General features: G+C 39.5%; 1 protein-coding gene and 1 pseudogene across 1 annotated transcript in view; both read left to right on the plus strand.

Annotated features, from left to right (window-relative positions):
- Window positions 1–20,876, plus strand: part of CFAP95 (cilia and flagella associated protein 95) — a 91,164-nt gene that overhangs the window by 15,085 nt on the left and 55,203 nt on the right. The gene's annotated exons all lie outside the window — the stretch shown is intronic.
- Window positions 15,669–16,249, plus strand: LOC138161442 (PRELI domain containing protein 3B-like; annotated as a pseudogene).

The raw sequence follows: 20,876 nt of genomic DNA on the forward strand, positions 1-20,876 counted from the left end.
GCTTATTTTCGGGATAGGTCTTATTATTGGGGAAACACGGTAGCTTTGAAAAGCCATTCCCTTTTATGTAGTGCTTAGCCCATAGTAAATGCTTAATAAAATACTTTTTCATTCGTTTATTTGTTCATTCATTCATATACTCTTGAATTCCAGTCAATTCAGTTGCTAGTTCTATCCTGATCTTGTACTGCTGACCTTTTCTGATTTTGTATATTTACATGTACTGCTTCCCTTGACTGAACTGGCTAATTTTATCTCTCCCTGTTGAAATAACCCCTCTCTCAAGGCTTACCTCGCGAGCTTCCTCTTTCATGCTATTTTCAGTCATGTCTGACTCTTCATGACCCCATTTGGGGTTTTCTTGGCAAAGATACTGGAGTGGTTTGCCATTTCATTCTCCAGCTAATCTTACAGATGAACAAACTGAGGCAAACAGGCTTAAGTAACTTGCCCAGGGTCACAAATGTCTGAGGCCAGATTTGAACTCAGAAAGATGAGTCTTTCTAACACCAACTGTTGGGCATAAAGGAATGAGACAGAAGATCCCAGAGATTAAAATTGGAAGTGGATTTTATTACCGAGGAACTGCCGGGGTCACATACCTAAATCAGACAGTAAATTGGCATGAACAGTATGCCAGTTTTTAAAGAGATTACAATAGTCAGTTTATGTAAGCTGAAACTACAATCAGTGATTGGTCAGTGTATATTTGAATTTGCCCTAGAAGTTTTTCCTAGGCTGAGGTACAGGGGAACACAGAATGGGTGGAGATGGGGAACACCTGGTAGGGGGTTGGGGGGGGGGTTAGAGGATGGGGAAGAAAGGAGCAGGGATTTTACCCTAGGCTGAAACCCCCACCCACAGATCATTAGGAGAGGGGAGGGTGGAGTTTGTGCTGAAATTCCTGTTTACAGATCAGTTAAAGGAATAGAAGGTGGAGTTATGCTAAAATGCCTGCTTACAGATCAATTAAGGGAATGGAAGGTGGGATTGTGCTCAACAGTCTCTACTTTTCTTTGTAGGTATTTCAAACCTTTGACATGACTGGGGCCACATCATCCAGGTTATCCAATTCCATTCCTAAAGAATGGTAGACGGGGTCCCTGACAATTAGCAATTTAACAGTTAATAGGGACTTCCTATAATCAAGGCCATAGTCTCAAGGAAGAGGAGGGGGCCACATTTTTCCATCAGTCCTCTATTTGAATTTCTCCAGGAAAGAAGCTGTCCCAATAGAGGTCAGGTCTGAATTCTTGGGAAAGCTGGATGCATCTGATGTCATCTTTTTCAGATTCCAAGGCTCAGGGGGTGATCCTTATATGACTAGAGTTCAAATGTACAATACAAGAGCTCCCAGAAACATGATTCTATATATAAAGGTCCAGTTTTCTAGCCATGCAAGACTAGGTTCAAACAAACAGTTCAGTTTCCTTAGTCACACAGGGCTAGGCTCAGTGAATACAATGAGGTTTTTCTCACAATTTTACAAGATGACATAATTACATTGTCAGGTACATGTCACCAAGAAAACCTACATACAAACTATACAAGAATCATAATTAGCATACAATTCCTTGTATCCCAGTGACCTATTTCATTTAAGCAACGCTTTTAAATCCCAGACGCCTCATGTAGTTACAGAATTTCAAAAGGAGTTTGGCTTCTCCAGTTCAGATCTAGAGATGACCAGATAATTTTGACTTAATATAAATTAGTACAATTACTTAAGATTAGTGCCATATTTTGAAACTACAGAGAATTTTCAGTTTATTTATTCTTTGCTATTTCTACCTTTCCTAAATCCTGTACCTGGTATAGGTGTCCTTTAAAATATGAAAAACCTTTTTAAAAAATTGATTTCATCTGCCCTTTGTAAAATTATCAGACAGATGCATGAACAAATTAACATTAGCTTCTCCCTTACCACTATCTTATACAATCTTTGTGCTAAAATCCAAAATCCATACCTCTGATCTTATTCCAGAACATGCCCAAATCATGAATTCACAGAATAGGAAATTTTTAAAGCCAATTTTATGCATCTGTATTTAATCCTAGGTGTCATCTAGTCTGATCCTGTTGTTCGCCTCAAATTTTACTATCCTGGTCAATCAGGCATCTGTTTCATTACTTTTTGCCTTATTACTAATCATCTCCTTCTTTGAGGGATGTTATCTCTATATTGTTCATTTATTTGCCCCTGAATATTACTTCTCAGTGAATTTGCTATAGAATAAAAAGAGGGACAATTTCATAAACCTTGCCAGAAGGAAAACTTCCTTAGCCTTGTTTGATTCCAGGCATGAGTCATCTCCGCTAGTCATTCAGGTAGTCACCAGGTGCTGAAATCAAGGCTTAGGCATAAACAGGTGGGAGGTTTCCTTTTCAGAAAGAAAAGGTATAATTGGGAAAGTCAGAGAGATCCCACCTGGGCAGTGTCTGAGGTTGTCCCCAAACTTTTCCAAGCACAGACATCCACCTTGAACAGTTAGCAGCCTGCAGCCTCTGCCATCCCATTATCGGCTTTTATGATGACTCCTGTAATCAAGGCTTAGAAAAATTTACAATCCCTCAAAGTATTAAATAGCAAATAAATATGGACTAGTGTCCTTCAGATAGGGCCATCTAAAATTTGATTGAGCTATTATTTACAAACTTAAATTACAAATCTTTCTGCCTTCCCAAAACTTCCTCATGCTCTCTCAACATACTTCTAAAACTGATATCAACTATCTGGAAACAGGAGGGTCTGGATGAACCCCATTTGTCCCTTAACCTTCTTATCTGCTTTGTTCAGCTTTTCATAAATAGACTTTAGAGACAGTTTGAATTAACCTGGTGTCAAAAATGGTATCTTTCTTTTCTCTCAACTAAAGTAACTCTGATTAACCTAAATATCAGGTACCCAAGTAAACCCATCATTCTAAGCACCCGATCATTCCCCCCCTTAAACAGCTGGGACCCAAAATCATTTGGGTAGATCTGTCTCTGTTTTATATGGGGCTAGATCTGTAGCCAGAGGCTAAAATGTGGCTGAAGCCAGGTCCAGGGAAAAGCCCTAACCCCCCAAATTGTTTCCTGGGACACCTAAGCCCTCATTTCCATATTCTAGGTTTTACAAAATTTAGAAGAGGATTCACAGGGTCTTTTCTTCACATAATTACCAATAAGTAGTTTTTCCCAAGCATGCTATTGTAAATACTTGATTTATGAATTGAAATTTTAAAAAAGAAAAACTGAAATGTATGATTTCTTAAATTACAACATTTCAGAATATCATAACTGATACTCTGACATGGTCAGAGTACTTCATCCACCATCATTTTTCTTGTTCCTCTGACATTATAATTCTTAATTTAACAGCATTTAGAGTATGAGAAACTGCTTCTATTATAACATTCATAATACAAATGTTTACCAGTAACAATATTATGATATACTTTAAACCAAAATCAAGTAATTACCAATCTGGTGATCTTAATTTAATAATTTCCAAATTGTTTTGCACAGAAAATCATTCATCCCATAACCATTGACACAAACCTCACACCTAAGAAAGGTTTCACTTAAGGTTGACAAACATAATAATTATAAAATAAACCTTCAATTATGGGAATTACCCAAAACTAATTTGGTGTAAAAATGCTCCTAATAGAAATTTCCCAAGACATTGTATATTCACATACATCCAAGTTAACATATATATCTATATCCTTAGATCACTCAACAGCTTTAGAATAGTAATAAGAAGATTGTTTTAACATCAGAGTTCATAATTTTTCCAAATTACATAATTTAGCCAAAATTTTAAATGAAATATCAACATTATTATTTCCTGTTTGTAACACAAATATAAGTTTTAAATTAACAAATTTTATAACATAAAAACCCAATACACATGCAATATGAAATTCATATTTAAAAAAATAGTTATAATACTATTCCTACTTCAAAAATGTTTCTTAAATTCACTCAGCTAAATAGACTTTTAGAAACACAATACAGTCTCAGGAAAATGGCAACAAAATAACAATGAATATCAAATGACTTATATAATAATTGACTTTATCAATTCTGGCATGGATTCAAAATTAGAGAGATACCAACATATGCCAGTCATTGTATTTTACAATCAAGTGTTTCACCAACGCTATTAATTTCCCTTTTCAAATTCAAGGAACAAGTCAAGCTGAGATAGCAAAAAGACTTCTTTCTATCAAGCAATCCCAATAGCCTAAAAAAACCTTTTTTTTTGTTTTTTAAACAATCCCAATATCCTAAAAAACTTCGGTTTTTTTTAAAGCAATCCTAATATCCTATTTCCAATTTCTTAATGATTAATTTTCAGAATTTGCAAAGATATTTTCTAAAGAAATTGTAAATTTCCTAAATTAAAAATTTCAAATGATTACAACAACAGGGAGAATTTTGGTGGACCTTTTGAAAGTGAGCTTTGAATCTGCCATTCTCAAAGCTCCACACTTCATTGGCTTTAATTGGTCAGGCAGGAGATCTAGCCTTCTTGCTTCTTTGATCAGAGGGGAGGGATTCCCAAAGAGGGGCCCACCTCCCTACCTTCCCAATGCTCACGAGGAGGGGAAGGACCAGCACAGTAAAAAGTTTTGCCCCTCCCCCCCTTTGAATTTTTGGAGGACTCTGGAGAGTCTCTATGCCAGAGGCATTCATTTTCCCAATGGCCTAACTCTTTGCAGTATTGGTCCCTTGCAAGAGGGGTGTGGGTACCATGTGGTGTAGTGCTTACTCGGGTACCCCGTTTGGAAGTCTGAAGTGCAGCCATAAGGACCCGGGTAAGCTTTTTGTCTGCTTTATCAGAGGGGCTGTCCCTGTTGTCATAAACCTTCTGGGCAATTTCTACCAGCTGGGATATAACCATGCCCTCAAAACCCTCCTGTTTCTGGAGTTTCCTTTTAATGTCAGGGGTGGACTAGGAAACAAAAGCAATATTTAGGGCTGGGGCATTTTCGGGAGCCTCAGGGTTAATAGGCGAATAAGTTCTGTAGGCCTTATACAGGCGCTCCAGGAAAGCTCCAGGGGATTCCTGGGGCCCTCGTTTGACCTCGGAAACCTTAGTCAGGTTAGTTGGTTTTCGAGCTGCTGCTCTTAGGCTCTGGAGGAGGTATGTCTAATGCCTCTCGGCCCCTGGAAGTGTTAGGGTCCCAGACAGGCCGGGAAGAGGGAAACACTCTCTTGACCTGTTCTTGCCTCCAATGACCCACCCTCAGCGCCCAGCACAGCTTTTCTGGCTGCCTGTTTAATTCTATCTCGCTCTTCAGTGGTGAATAGAGTGGTTAAGAGCTGTTGACAATCCTCCCACGTGGGATGATGCGTTTGGAAGACAGACTCAAGGAGCTTAATAAGAGCCTGAGGTTTTTCTGAAAAGGGGGAATTTTGAGTTTTCCAATTGTAAATATCTGAAGTGGAGAAGGGAACATATACTAGGGAGGGGACTCCCTCTGGGTTCATGGATTCCCTGAGGGGAAAGATGGCTGAAGCAGAAGAGGGTTCTTCTGGGGGCTGATAGTTTGCCCCAGTCTGGGTGTGTGGGGGGGGTGAAAGGGGACTGGGGGAGGTTGGAGGCCCCGAGGAGTCAGGGGAAGAGGTGGAGGGAGGGGAGGGAGGGCTGTAAGGTGGGGGGAGATTATGCTTCTTGATATGATCTTGTAGGATTGTTTTTTTGTGGGAGGTTTTGTCTTAGGCGTATCCGAGTGGGTGAGCCACAAGGATTCGGATGCCCCTTTGGAAAGAAGAGTTCCTAAGCCAGGGAGGAGGATAGGTGAGGAGATCTAGCCAGACATCAACATAAGGGAACTGATCTGCATGTCCTGGATTCCCTGTTACCATCCACCACACTGATTGGATCATTTGCTTGTTGAAACTTCCCTGAGGGGGCCAGCCCACCCCAAATGTGGGCCTAACATTCATGCAATAAGAAATGAGTTTCCTCTTCTTCAAGGGGACCCCATAATCTGCCCTGTCCTGACAGGCTACTCTAAAATGGCTTAGTATGCAACCCAGGGGAGTTTTTGATGTACTGGCTGAACCTCCCATGTTCTAGGATGAAAAGACAGATAAACAGTATAGTCTTATAAACAAATATGTCTTTCCAGTGAAAATCATAAAAGCTCCCTTGGAGGTGCTTGTCTGATAACCACTCGAATACCTGCTTTGCAGAATAAAAACAGGGAGGCTTTAAGCGAATGAGCTCAAGACAAAACTTCACAAGGACCAACAATAGTCCCTAGCTACTTGCTTGCCCCTGCAGATTCTGAACAGGAAGCAAATGAGCTCAAGCGAGCACAGGACACACAAAAGACATACAAACATTAACCAGAATACGGATGGTTGAGAGGCTTGACATCTTGAGCTTTGACTGGGGAGGAGATGCCCCCTGCACAAATGGCTACGTCTGGCCCTCCCCCCTCCAGAACGGATGGGGAAGAAAGGAGCAGGGATTTTACCCTAGGCTGAAACCTCTACCCACAGATCATTAGGAGAGGGGAGGGTGGAGTTTGTGCTGAAATTCCTATTTACAGATCAATTAGGGGAAGAGAAGGTGGGGTTATGCTCAACACAACCTCTGTCAGCTGCACCACTTAGCTGCCCAAATTCTTTCATGAAGCCTACCCTTTTCTGTCCTGTTAGGAATTATTTCTTCCTGCATGAAGATGTAGGATTCTCTTGAGTTCTAAGAGCCTCCCCCTCCAAATTACCTCACCTTTATTTTGTATATACTTATATATTATGCATGTTGCCTCCCCTAACAGAACACAAATTCCTTGAGGACAGGGAATGTTTCATTTTGTCTTTGTAGGTATACACATGGAAGAGAGCTGAGAGAGAGGACATTTTTTTCACATAATGTTATTTTTTAATAGCTGTTGCTGCCATTCTTTTTTTTTTCCCCTAGGAAACAGTGGTCTCTCTTTGTGCAGGGGGTAGATGACTTTATATAAGGCATATTATCAGCACATAACAGAAGCATAATAAATGCTTGTTAATTGATGCATGACTTGCTGTAATAGTAATTGAATTTAAAGATCCCCCTGTATTGGCTTGGTTTTCGGATTGATTGTGTTAAAAGCCAGAGCTTGTGAATCCCACTTGTGGGATGGACTTGATTCGAAAAGAGAGTGCTGAACTGGGAGGAGCTGGTGACATAAAATTTAGAGAGACACAAGCAAAGAGAGAGTCAGGAGAACTTTTTGGAAGCAGCATCTTGGAGGCAGAGAGAGACGGAGAGGATTGCTGAGGGCCAGTTTGAATTGCCCAGGACTTTTGAGAGCTGCCACCCAGAGCTGCCAAGGACTGAGGAGACATGGCTGTTATACTGGCACTTTGTCTGTCTGTTTTGATGTTGTTTTGCCAGATTTGTTCACTGGTGAAAGAGAGTCCTGTTGTTGCAGAAGTTCTGGAACCTGGCTGTTGGTTCAGAGCTTCTGAGACTGTTCTGAAGACAGAGAGTGAATTCTGTACACTGGTGAAGGACAGTGCTGTTGTTGCAGAGGTTCTGGAACCTTGCTGTTGGTTCAGAAGCCCTGAAGAAGGATTTTCTTGTTGTATGTTTACAGAAATCCTGGAAGAGGGTTTTGCTAATGTTTTGAGGGGTCCTAGGACTGTTCTGCAGACAGAGAATGAATTAATGAAGACACTGGCAATGTATCTTGTGGCCTTGCTAAGCTTTGTCTCCCCAAGAACAGAGATTGCTGAGAACTTGCCTCAGGTCAAGATGAAGAAAAGACCTTTCTTTGGGTATTAAATGCTGTGCTTAAGCTTGTTGTAACTCTGGGGTAGATGGCCTATTCAGTTGTAATCCAAGGGTGGGAAACCTTTGACTTTTTTGTGCTCTGTGATTGAACAAATGAATGTACTTTACTTATGATTGGAAACTAATCTCCATTTGAGAAGAGGGGCTTTGTGATTGACTAAATGAATGTACAGCCTAGGGGTGGAGAAGTGTTTAGAAAAGGGACTTTGTGATTGATTAAATGAATGTAATGTCCAGGAGTGGGGTAGTACTTGATTGAATTACACTTGGTAAATGCTGTATTTTGAATGATGTTATATTTTGATTTTCTCTGTTCTTAATATTTCACTGAATAAAAAAATGGAGAGCACCTATGCTGGTATTTTGAACCTTGGGAATTTGCCTTTGCTTGACTTTACACTTGCTTCTTGCATCTCTCATGTCACTCTGTCTGACTTTCTCCAGGATCCTGAGGATCATAGATTTAGAAGTGGATTTGTATCGTAGTATTGAAATATTAGTCTTCTTCTTACTAATTCTTACTGATATAGCTCTTTGAGATTTATACAATTTCTTCTTTAGAATAACCTGGTGAGATAAGCATCATATATATTAATATTCCTATTTAGGAAAGTGAGGTACACATAGGTTAAGTAATTTGTGCATGGTTACATAGTTGGCAAGTGGCAAAGTCAAGATTCAAACTGTGGACCTTGATTCTTCACTAGATCAGGAACTGTGATGTTTCATTTTTGTGTTCTCAGTGCCTAATAGTACTTTGAGCATAGTAGGAATTCATAAATGTTTGTTAATCTAATAAAATGTCATTCTGCTGTATTCATGAAGCATATAAAGAAAACACACGTGAACACACATAACTGACTTCTATAGATTAGCTATAGAGTTGTTATGCCAGGATGGCTGTTTAGATTGACTTTAAGCAAACAAAGGCTTTTCTGTGCAGATATTTGACTGATTACTAAGCTAGTGAAGAGGACACCGCCCCATCGGAATTGGTCCACTGATGCGAACGCTAATAGACTCTACCTTATAAGGCTGTTGTGACAATCAAATGAGATAACATTTATGAAAAGCACTTAGCCCAGTACCAGAGACATAGAAGGCACTGCATACCTTATTCTCTTTCTAATATCTGATGACTTTATTAAGTGTCTCTCTAATGAACCATTGTTGTGGTAAATATAATCATCACCGTGTTTCTTTTTTTTGGCAGACTTGAGTGAGGAAGAACCTTTCCTAAAGGCTTTCTTCCTATGCCTTCTGATAATAGAATGATAACATTCAGGAATGTTTGGCTTTTATCCCTTGAAAGATCACATGTCCTTATTTTTCCTATTCCTTTCCATGATTAAACCAATACTTGATTATGTGTGATGATAATTTTAAGTAGAAAGACCTCATGTGGATCTCCATGGAGACAATTCATACCCTAGTCTCCATGGTGATATTTACAGTGTCTTACAGACCAAATTTAATTTTATGTATTTGAGGCTTTATATGATTTTGTTTTTCTACTTAAGCCCGGTATAACAGCCTGAGTATCATAATATTTCCTATAACATGTAGACAATGTAAAGATAAAAGGAAAGGAGGAAAAGAAATAAAATATAGTGATAATTATATCATGCCTTTTATTTTTTCTAGCTTTTTCACATTAAATTATCCTTAAGGTGGTAATGGATTAGAATCAAAGGAGAAAGGTCACATTTTTATGTTGCTTCTAGACTTCTGTCATACCTCATCATAAGTCATACTTATTTATTGTTACATTGCACTCATAGTGAAATCAAAGATGTGTGGAATATATCCAAGATCCCAGTGACTCAGGCCACCAGAGTACCATTTACTGCACCGAAGGACCTTGAATTTTTATACACATAGCCGCATTTTGTCCATATTAAGCCAAAGTTTTCTCTAGAGATTTTGATCTTTAGTATAGGTCACAAGATAAATAGATAAAACACTTATCTCCAGTTGTCCTGATGAATGAAAATAAGACGGGTAAACTCGAACAGCCCTCCCTCACTTAAATCCAAGTCAACTGCAAGTCATGGCATCATTCCCTTGATGTCATGGTCCTCTTTATTTTTATTTTGCAGTTGAGTAAATGTAGGCAAACAGAGCTTAAATAACTTTCCCCAAGATACATCTGAGACTGGATTTGAACTCGTTTTCCATATTCCAGGCCCAGCTTTCACTGTGCCACCTAGCTGCTCTTAAGATTGAATCTGGGATGTTCATTTTCCTCTTGGCTATGTTCTTCAGTACAGAATGCTAGTCTGTGATTTTTTTTTAATCTAACCTTGTTTTCTTATTCTGCATCACACATATCCTCACAAATGCTGTTAATTGCAGTAATTTTCTTTTAAGGCCTTTTAATTTTTCATAAACAAATACAAGAGACTTTATGGTCATTCTTCCGTGACCATGTTTCCCTCTTCATGTGGTTTTCTTTTAAGACAAATACATCAAAAACTTTTCTGAAAACCAATGACAGAAGGATCCCTAGCTCTTTGATCTTTCTATGAGCATTTATTTAATTTAAATGAAATGAGTTGAAATAAAATTCTCAGATTTATATTTGAGTACTGAGATCCTTAAAGATGAGAATGTACTATAAAAGTCAGTGATTTACAATCAAGCCATACATTTAAATAGCACTTTTCACTTCCATCTCCTATTTTTAGAGCCTTTCCTACCATTGATATTGTCTTTTAATTATGACATAGGCTAATATAGGTCCTGTGGCATAACTTTACTTTCTGCTGACCTTCTTCTTTTCTGCAAATTTTCTACCTCCATTGCTATTGTGGTCAGTGGAAACCTTGCCCAGCTACCTTCCTTTTTTTTTTCCCCCGAGGGGGAAGGGCAGGGCAATTGGGGTTAAGTGACTTGCCCAGGGTCACATGGCTAGTAAGTGTTAAGTGTCTGAGGCTGGATTTGAATTCAGGTCTTCTTGACTCCTGGGCCAGTGCTCTATTCACTGCGACAACTAGTCGACCCCCCAGCTAACTTCCTCATCCCTCCTTCAGAGCCACCACCATACCTTCATCCCTTGTCCCAAACTGAGTGCCTCATTGGGATTAGAAATTTATTATAAATAAGCTTTTGTGGGATTACATGCAAAACTGAGCATTCATTCATTCCACAAACCTTTATTAAGTCAGTGAAGTTTTACCAGTTTTCCTAGCCTCTCAGGGGTCCTAATGGCAGAGACTGGTGGAGAAACAAAGATATAATCTGTTACTTCCCCTCCCAGGTCTGTGTTTTCTGGTCTCTGAGCATTAGAATTGTTGCTGGACTGAAGAAGAGAGAAAAGGGAAGGGGGGAGAGAGCCTTACCCCATGAGTATCTTTGTAATTTTATTGGATTTGCTTTCAAAGAAATAAGGGCTAGCTTTCATGGCCTTGGGTGGACTCTGTGAAACATTAATCCATAAAGTCTCAGAGCCCAAAGTTCTTCACTGGTGGCCCTTAGGTCAACACAGACCTCATGGTAAAACAAAGAATAAAAGTACCATCAAACTTGTTCATGGCCTGAATTACTCTGGGGAAAAAAATTTACATCTCTATTTTCACTAACCTCTAATTGAAACTTTATATTCGGTGCCCTATCTCTAGGTTGACTCCTTGGCTGCCTCAATGAATCCTTCAGGACCCTATCTCTGGGTTAACTCCTTAGCCTATTATCCACTGAGTCTAGGTTAGCCTTGGTTCCCAGACATCAATCTTGTCAAACATGACACTGATGGGTGGCAAAAAGTCTTGAATGAATTTTAACTTGTTGACTACACCAGCAGCATGCTTTAGAGCAGTAATTCTGAACTTTTTTTGTTTCGTGGACTGCTTCTCAGCACAATGTTTTAAGATAATGAGAAAAAATGCAAATGTGATTTTACAAACTGGTTTTACAGACTGATGTTACAAAGTGGTATTACAAATTGATGTTACAAATATAGATCCCAAGCACCCCATCATTACTAATGTTACAAATTGGTATTACAAATTGAATTTACAAATTGATTTTACAAACATAGATCCCAAGCACCCCATCAGATTGAGGAGAATGTTAGAAAACAAGGAAACAGGAAAGGAAAAAATCCTGGATCTTCCCAATAGCAAATGGTTGTTAACATAAGAGAGAAATAGTTGTTTCTCTCTTGCAGATAAGGGCCTGACAGATGATGAGAGTATTGAAGACCATGACATATAAGTCATGGGGTTATGGGACCAGGGATCTGGGCTGCTGAAATGTGGGCAAAGATCAGGGGCTTGTAGGGGTCCAGGTCCTAAAGAGATGGTCTTTTCCTTTTAGGGGTCCAGAGTGAATCACATATTTCCGTTGCCATAACCCCATCACAAGGACTGGTTGAACAAACTATGGTGTTTAGCCTAAGGAAGAAAAGATGTAGGGTGATGGCCTGATAGCTCTCTTCACATAGTTAAGGAGTTATAAAGAAGGAGGTTTATGAAAAAAAGAAAGAGAGATCATAGTTGAAAAAATCTAAGATCTAAGGGGTGAAAGTTGTAGAAAGACAGATTTCAGCTCAATATAAGGGAAAAAATTCTGAATCAGAGGTGTCCAAAAGTAAATGGACAGTGGAGTTCTCATTTCCAGTGGAATTTGAATGGAAAATTGTGTTGGTTACTTTAGTGGAGATTCCATGGCTTAGATTAAGCAATCTCTGAGATCTTTTCTGAGATTCTGTGATTCCATTATTCTGTTTGTCATAAATAGTATCTGCATTTAGGTCTCAAAGAAAGTTATCTTTTCATACTGAATTAATGCAAAGTGATTTTGAAGGATGAGTGGGAATTAATTAGGTAAAGAGAAAAAGGAAAAGACATGTAAACATAGGTAATAGTCTAAGCAAAGCAAAAAAGGGAGAGGGTACTTAGCATGTTTTAGTTACAGAGATTAGAGGACCTTGACTGAAATGGGAAGTGGGAAGGGGGGATGGGCAGGGTAGTAATTGGAGATAAGGCTAGGAAAGTGAGGTAGCAGGGTGGTATCAGGTTTTGGAGACATTCGAATTTTACTCAGTAGGCAATAGGAAATTATTCGCTAAAGATTTTTGAGTAGATCACATGAACAGCTTTCTATATAAGCAGTATTCTCTTGGCATGAATATGAAAGATGGATTGTAGTGGGGAGAGTGTATTTATGGGAAGATTAGGAGGCTTTGGCAAGAATACAGTTCATTGGCAATGAGGGTCTCATTTAGGGTAATGACAGTTGGACCAGAGAGAAGGTGATAGGTACAAGGGATATTGCAAAGATGTCATTTATATGACATCTTAATGGATTGGGTATGATAGGTAAGGGTGAGGAAAGAGTTAAAGGTAACCTCAAGAAATCAGTCAATAAACATTTATTAAACACCTATAATATGCTAGGCTCTGTGCTGGGGATAAAAAAAACCCCCAAAAAGGTAAAAGACAATCCCTTCTATTGAGAAGCTCACAGTGTAATGGGGGAGACGATACGTAAACAACTATGTACAAATAAGATATGTACAAGAAAAATTGGGATAATCAACTGAGGAAAAGCACAAGAATTAAGGGGAATCAGGGAAGGCTTCCAATAGAAAGTAGAATATTAGCTGGGACATGACAGAAGCCAAGGAAGCCAACAGGCAAGGGGGACAACCAGTTAGGAATAGTAAGGAGGCCAGTGTCACTGGTGTGAAGAGTGAGTGGTGGGATGTAAGGTGTGAGAAGATTGGTAGGGCAGGAGTAAGCCAGTAAGTAAGATGGAGGCCTTTGAATGCCAGAGAATTTTGTATTTGATACTGGAGATTACAGGGGGCCATTGGAGTTTATTGAATAGGAGGCTGACTTAGAAGACAGCTGAGTGAGTGGCGAGAGATTTGAGGCAGGGAGACCATCCCGCAGGCCACTGCAGTAGTCCAGGTGTGAGGTAATGAGGGCCGGCACCAGGGTGGTGGCAGTGTCAGAGGACAAAAGAGGACAGGCTTGTAATTCTATTAGCTATGGGGGTGATGATGGAGAGTAAGGATGACACCTGGGGTTGCCAGCCTCGGTGATTGGGAGGATAGTGTTGCTTTTGATAGTAACAGAGAAGTTAGGAAGAGGGAAGGATTTGGGGAAGGAAAGATAATGAGTTTTGTTTTGGACATGTTGAGTTTAAGATATCTATGGGACAACCTTTTCTGCACGTCAGATAGGCAGTTGGAGATGTGAGACTAAAGGTCAGTAGAGAGGTCAGGGCTGGGTAAATAGAACAGCACAGAGATCACTGAATCCTTGGGAGCTGATGAGATCATGAAATGAATTAGTATAGAGGGAGAAAAGAAGGCCCAGGACAGAATCTTATGGAACATCCATGTAACTCCAGCAAAGGAGACTGACAAAAGAGTGGTTAGATCCTGTAACTTCTCTGATCATACTACAGCTCTATTGTCTTCCCCCAAACACCTGCTCTTTCCCCAAAGCACATACATGTCTGGGGCGGCTAGGTGGGGCATTGAGTAGAGTACTGGCCCCGGAGTCAGGAGGACCTGAGTTCAAATCCGGCCTCAGACACTTAACACAAAAACTATCCGTGTGACCTTGGGCAAGTCACTTAACCCCAACTGTCCTCTAAAAAGAAAAAGAAAAAGCACATACATGTCTAGAGTGGCTACGCAGTAGGATCCAGATCTGTCAGCCACAGAAACTCATTGGTACTTTCATGGAGTCCCTGACCCTAGAGTTTGGAAATTGCTGGTGTAAATCATTTTAATATTTCTAGCATGTCAGGAGAATGTACCAGATGTTATCCCTCCCTCTTAGGGATAATATGCTTTAGTGGTATTCACAAAATGTGAAGAGATCTAGATGAAAGCTTCCAATGCATTGATTCTTTTTTGGAGAATCTCTGGGAAGACATGGAGAAGAGACACAAGATGAGGAGGTATGGATAGGTTATAATTTGTACTAATGGAATACCCCCACTGATGAGATTATTGATCCTCAGAAATAATGAAAACTAGAGATCAGATGATTGTATGGTCTCTTTTAATCTTGCTTTTCCAGTTCTATGAACTCTGCAAATTTATTAAATAAGAAATGGTCTCTAATTCTTAAACAATCAGTAATTTTGATAATCAGTATAATTTGCTTTCAGAAAAAAATACAAATTTTTCTTTATATTAATAGAAACTGAAAGCAAATTTTTTAATGATGAATGTAGATGAGTTAACACATAAGATGAATTTCATGTTAATTTTAAAGATGACTAAATAACTTCTCATACCTTAAGTGAACATTTTGAGAGAAACTCAATTCGACAATTAACACACTGATAGTAAACATTCTGTGAATGCATTATAATAATTCTAATTTATGTAGAACTTTAAATACTGACCGTACAATTACCCTGTGAGGTAGGTAGAGCAAATTTCCACTTTTATAGTACATAGAAGTCAAATTTTGGAGTCCCCAAAATTTAAATTTTAAAAAATCACATCTGTAAACAAATTACAGTGAGGAAAGGGCTGAATTGAAATGATTGTAGAAAATCACTAAACTTGAAAAAATGAGAAAGAACAGCTGAAACCATTCCTGCTGCACTGTTTTATCTATTCTCCTCGTAAATTCAAAACTTCTCTATGTCTTCACCCATTTTTCCCTTCTTCTCTCCAGTCTCAGGGAATAAACAACCCTTCTTCTTGCCAAGGTTAACCCTTGCACTTGTATCACTGATCCTTCCTTCTCTGTCTTGTAGGACCTTACCCCAGGCCTCATCTTTAATCTCTTTTCCAGCCTTTCAGTACCTATGCATTCTGTTGCTGGCAATGTAAAAGGGATGATGTTGCCTCTGTTTCTTTTCCCCTAGTATCCTTTTACACCACCCAGACATTGTGCTGGTTGCTGGCACCATGAAGATTTGGACATTAGAGAACATTTTCAAACATCCATGGAAAATAGTTACAACAGCTGCTGTGCATAAATATCTAAATCCTATGAATTCAAGGGTGTTTGGAGTCAAGGTGTTAGACAGACGTATAGATCCCACCGGAAAATTGCAAAGCCATGGTCTTTCTCAGCACAGAGTGTTATCAGCACAGACTTCTATCATAAAATAGTTTATCAGTGCAACAAGAACCAAAACAAATGTGTAGAAACATTCTGTACTTGATCCCATAGAGATAACAATGGTGCTTAAGTCCACTAATATTTCATATGCGAATGAGGTTTTTGTAGATGAGAGACATGTATAAACCACATCCTCAGAAACTAGGAAAGACTCAACAAGCCATAATCACAGTGAAAGGAATGAACCTTAGCAGTTATCTAGAAGGACTGATGGAAAGTACAATTATCATCTAAAGCTAACAAAGGCTATGAAGCAATAGATTGAGTAATTAACAAATTAAATGCTGAGAATGAAGAGTTGACTACTTTAGCAAGAGGAAGCATGAAGACGTTGATGGCAGCAGCACCATTTGTAGAGAAATGATAATGGCTATTTATATGAAACATTAATAGGTCCACCAGCATCTCTGTAAGCAGTAACATATTTATTGATATTTGTTGTTTAAGAGTCATATATGTATATAAGATAGGTAGTCAGTTAGCTTGGAGAAAGGCTACAACATTTTATGGAAGAGGGGGGAAGGTGCATGAGATCAACTGGAATCAACATTACCCTAAAATACCACGCAATACCAAGTTTCCAATATTTGAACATTTAAGGATATTTCACATGAATACTTTTTTTTTAAAGCAATTGGGGTTAACTAACTTGCTAGAGGTTACACATCCAGTTATTTCTGGCAGAGCTCCCTTTTCTAGCATGATTGCTCTGTTACATCTGACTTGAACACGTTTCATTTTAAAATAAATGAAAAGAAGGAAAGTATATTACCTGAAGTTGCAATGTAGGCTTTTTATTTGTACAAAATTAATTGTTTTTAAGTTTCTTCTCTAAAGCATGACATAGCGAATTAGAGGGCTGATTTGGAGTTTGGAAGATTTGGGTTCAAATTCTACATCTAACATATACTGTCTGTGCAACTTCGGAGAAGTCACTTTTAAATTCTCTAAGCCTCAGTTTCCTCAGCTGTGAAATGTGGATGAGGAGGTAGCATGAGATAGTGAATGGAATCTAGATCTTAAGAGTCTGGAAGACTCTTAGACTGTAAGACTCAAGCACTATCTCTATTGTACACTGTGTGCTCATGGCCAAGTCAGTTAGCCACTCGGTACCCTAGGCGGCCTTCCAAGATTATAAGCTGCAGACAAATTTTAGATGTGTATCTGTAGAAGAATTTCCACACTGAGAACTTCTTATATAGGTCTGAACAACAATAACAAAAAAATGGGGATCACATTACCTGTAATCCCTATCTCTTTTTGGAGGTTCAAATGAGAGAATGCATGTAAAGCACTTTTCAGATGTTAAAGTAACATATGCATATACACATGTATATACATATGTATATGTGTGTGTGTATAGGCATACCTCAGAGATACTGCAGACTCAGCTCCAGACCACCACAATAAAGAGAATATCACAATAAAGTGAGTCATACGAATTTTTTTTTTAGTTTCCCAGTGCACACAAAATTTATGTTTGGGGCAGCTAGGTGGCACAGTGAATACAGCACCAGTCCTGGAGTCAGGAGGGCCTGAGTTCAAATCCAGCCTCAGATACTTGACACTGTGTGACCTTGGGCAAGTCATTTGACCCTTGCCTTGCCTTCCCCCCTCCAAAAAGGAAAAAAAAAGATATGCTTACATGTAGCAGCAAGCACCCCAAGTGTCCTCAGGGTGGCTGCTCACACAGGTTCTTGGATCTGCTTTGATAAAGGAAAGCAACTCAAAATGGATTAACAAGCTTACTTTAATTAGTCAGACCATATATCGTTTACCTTGTTCAGGGGAAAAGGTCAGCACCCCGAACTTCAAAGTACACAGAATTATCAAGACAGAAACAGATCAAGTAACAGATTTCCGAACTGTCCAACCATTACATCCATACCCAGTCAACATCTGGGTTTTTCAAAGTCGGGGGGGCTCTGGACAACGGCTTTTCAGAATACAGATCAAATCACAGAACACTTCTCAAAGTGAGCCCCCAAAACAAAGCCTCACATCAGGGCTTATATAGCCTTCTCCTGGCTCAGGGAATGTAACAACCTTATTGACTCACTGGCCAATCAAGAAGTATCTACTGAAAAACAAGCCTCCCACCCCAGGCTCCAGGTGCACCTTAGCCTAGGGGCAGGGAAGATCTTTAAAATTTACATTCGCATTACATTACACTATACCTTAGTCTATTAAGTGTGCTATAGTATTGTTTTTTTTTTAATTCACATGAATTAATTGAAAATACTTTATTGCTTAAAATTCTAACCATTATCTGAGCCTTCAGCAAGTAATGATTCTTTTTCTGGAGAAGGTTGTATTAGCAAGTACCCTAGCACACCCAGGATGGCCTGCTAGCACAGGGGGTCAATAATCTTTCTCTAATTACAGATAAGTAGAATGAAGTGAGTATCCAAGAAAGAATCCAATAGACAGGGCTCCAACTGTCTAAACAGAATAATACAATGACCTGCATACACCACAGAACTGGGAGAGCACCAACATCGAGTAGTTGTGGGGCTCTTAACAAATGGCTACTCAGAGTCACATCCAGGGAATCAAAAGTTCCTCCTCATGAACAAGCCCCCAAAGTAAAGTACCAGCCTTCCAGTATATATAGTTTTCAACTAATAGGCTCAGAGCCAGAAGGCATCACGATCCTTGTGACTCAGTGCCTAATTAGCTTAGTACCAAAAGATGTAAAAGCCTTCCTACAAGCAAGCCTCCTACAAGCAAGCCTCCACCAAGCAAGCTCCTCCTTAGGCAAATTCCTCCTCCAATGGGCTCTGTGACTCAGGATGTGCCACAGCTGTGATTGAAATACATGTGCACCTATAGACCTGGGAATGCGGCTCCTGTTCCAAGGGAAAAGGGGACACCTGTGGTCACATAGAACTATTAATAGCTGGGAAAGATCTTCCTATTCCACTAACATTTCGAAGATCTTGCCTTGACATCAATGACTGCTGACTGATCAGGGTGGTGGTTGCTGAAGGCTGGAAGGGGTGTGGCAATTTCTTAAAATAAGACATCAGTGAAGTTTGCCACATGGATTGACTTTTCCTTTTATGAAAGATTTCTCTGTAGCATGTGCTGCTACATTTGCCCATAGTAAAGCTTCTTTCAATTGGAGTTAGTCCTCTCAAATTCTGCCACTGCTTTATCAACTAAGTTCATGCAATATTCTTCAATATGTTATGTCTCAGGGAATAGGGAGGCCCAAGGGGAAGGAGAAGGATGGAAGAACGGCCTGTCAGTGCAACAGTTGGAACCCCTACTACATTTATGGACTAAGTTCTCTGTGTTATATGGGTGCTGCTTGTGGCAACCCAAAACAGTTACAATAGCAACATCACTGGTCCATGATCAGAGATCATGATCATGATCAGATCAGAGATCATAATCATGATCAAAGATCACTGATCATAGATCACCGATCATAGATCACCATAACAGATATAATAATTATGAAAAAGTTTGGAATATCGCAAGAATTAACCAAATGTGGCACAGAGACATGATGCGAGCACATGCATGCTATTGGAAAAATGGCACCAAAGATTTCCTTGAAGCAAGGTTGCCACAGACCTTCAACTTGTTTAAAAAACAACTGTGGAATGCAATAAAGCAAAGTACAATAAAATGAGGTATGCCTGTATGATATATATTATATGTGTAATAGGTATGAAATATATATATATATATAATATATATGAAACTATAGTGTTATTATCGTCATTATTAATACTACTTGTTCTTGCCTTCCCACCTACTTATATGGTAAAGTCTCTCTCCTCTCTGAACAAAAACAGACAGACAGACAAAGCCTTCCTATGCCTCCACATCCTCCTCAAGATATTATCCTCTCTCCTCCTCTTAACTGCCAAACTCCTAGTAAAGGTGGTCTAGTCACTGCCTCTCCTGCTCCTAATCTCTCGATTCCAGCCAGAATACTCAGAGTTTTCATTTACTGACTGCCCTCTTTCACCTCCAAGCATTTACAAAGGTCAGAATCAATATATCATAAGATTAGGCTCATGATCTTTCCTCTTCTACCTGTTGTAGTGCCAATGCAATAATCATAGCACCAACAGTCACTGTAAATATATCGGCATAGTGCTAAATCTCAAAATATAATAGACTCTTCACATATAAGACAGAAGCAAAACATTTATTCAGACACCAGGAAACTAAATCCATCATAGCAACATAGAAGTTAATGCACCATAACGTAGCAGAGAGCCACACCATTCTTTAGCCTTCCCACAAACTGACACAAGCCTAGCTGTCATAGCACGTGGCAAACACCAACATTTACTCACAAGCCCAACTGTCTCCCTTGGATGTGTCCTCTTCTCCCTCCCGTCTAGCTGCTCTGACTCCCAGCTTCCTGTGGGCTCTGCTCCACTCTTTAGCAAACTCCTCCTGCCATAGGCTCCGTGTGATTACATTCAGCCTATTAGGGGGCAGGGAAGGTCTTCAAATTCCCATTCCCATTACACCTGTCCCTCTATCTTACTTTATCATTTCTTTCTGTGACACCACCATCCATCCAGTCTCCCACTTTCACAACCTCTGGATAGTCTTCTTTGTGACAGTCTCTCTTTCCTAGGTTTTCATGACACAGTGCTCTCTTTTCATTCTCCTACAATAGCGACAGTACAGTTCAGATGCACTGACCTAAGCCCTTCCTACCCAATCCAACCCAATCCAATGAATATTTATTGTCTACTACGTGGCAAGCGTTAAGCTAAGAGATGAATACAATTTATAAAAAAAGTCTCAGCCCTCAAGGAGCTTACAAACTAAAGGGGAAACAAAAGAAGGTCGGGAAGCAGAGCAGGAGAGAGAACAGGACCCTAGTATGGGAGTATCTTGTTCTGTGGAGCTGAGACTAGAAACAGTGGCAGATGCAAAGTGAATCCACACCTTCCTTTTCGATGTATGTATCTGATCAAGTAGATTAACCGCCCGTAGGTGGGGTGTACAGGGGGTTA

Source organism: Petaurus breviceps, unplaced genomic scaffold (genome assembly GCF_028583685.1).
Source record: "Petaurus breviceps papuanus isolate PSGF00001 unplaced genomic scaffold, PetGlider_PUasm1.0 118, whole genome shotgun sequence".
In the NCBI taxonomy this organism is placed as follows: domain Eukaryota; kingdom Metazoa; phylum Chordata; class Mammalia; order Diprotodontia; family Petauridae; genus Petaurus; species Petaurus breviceps.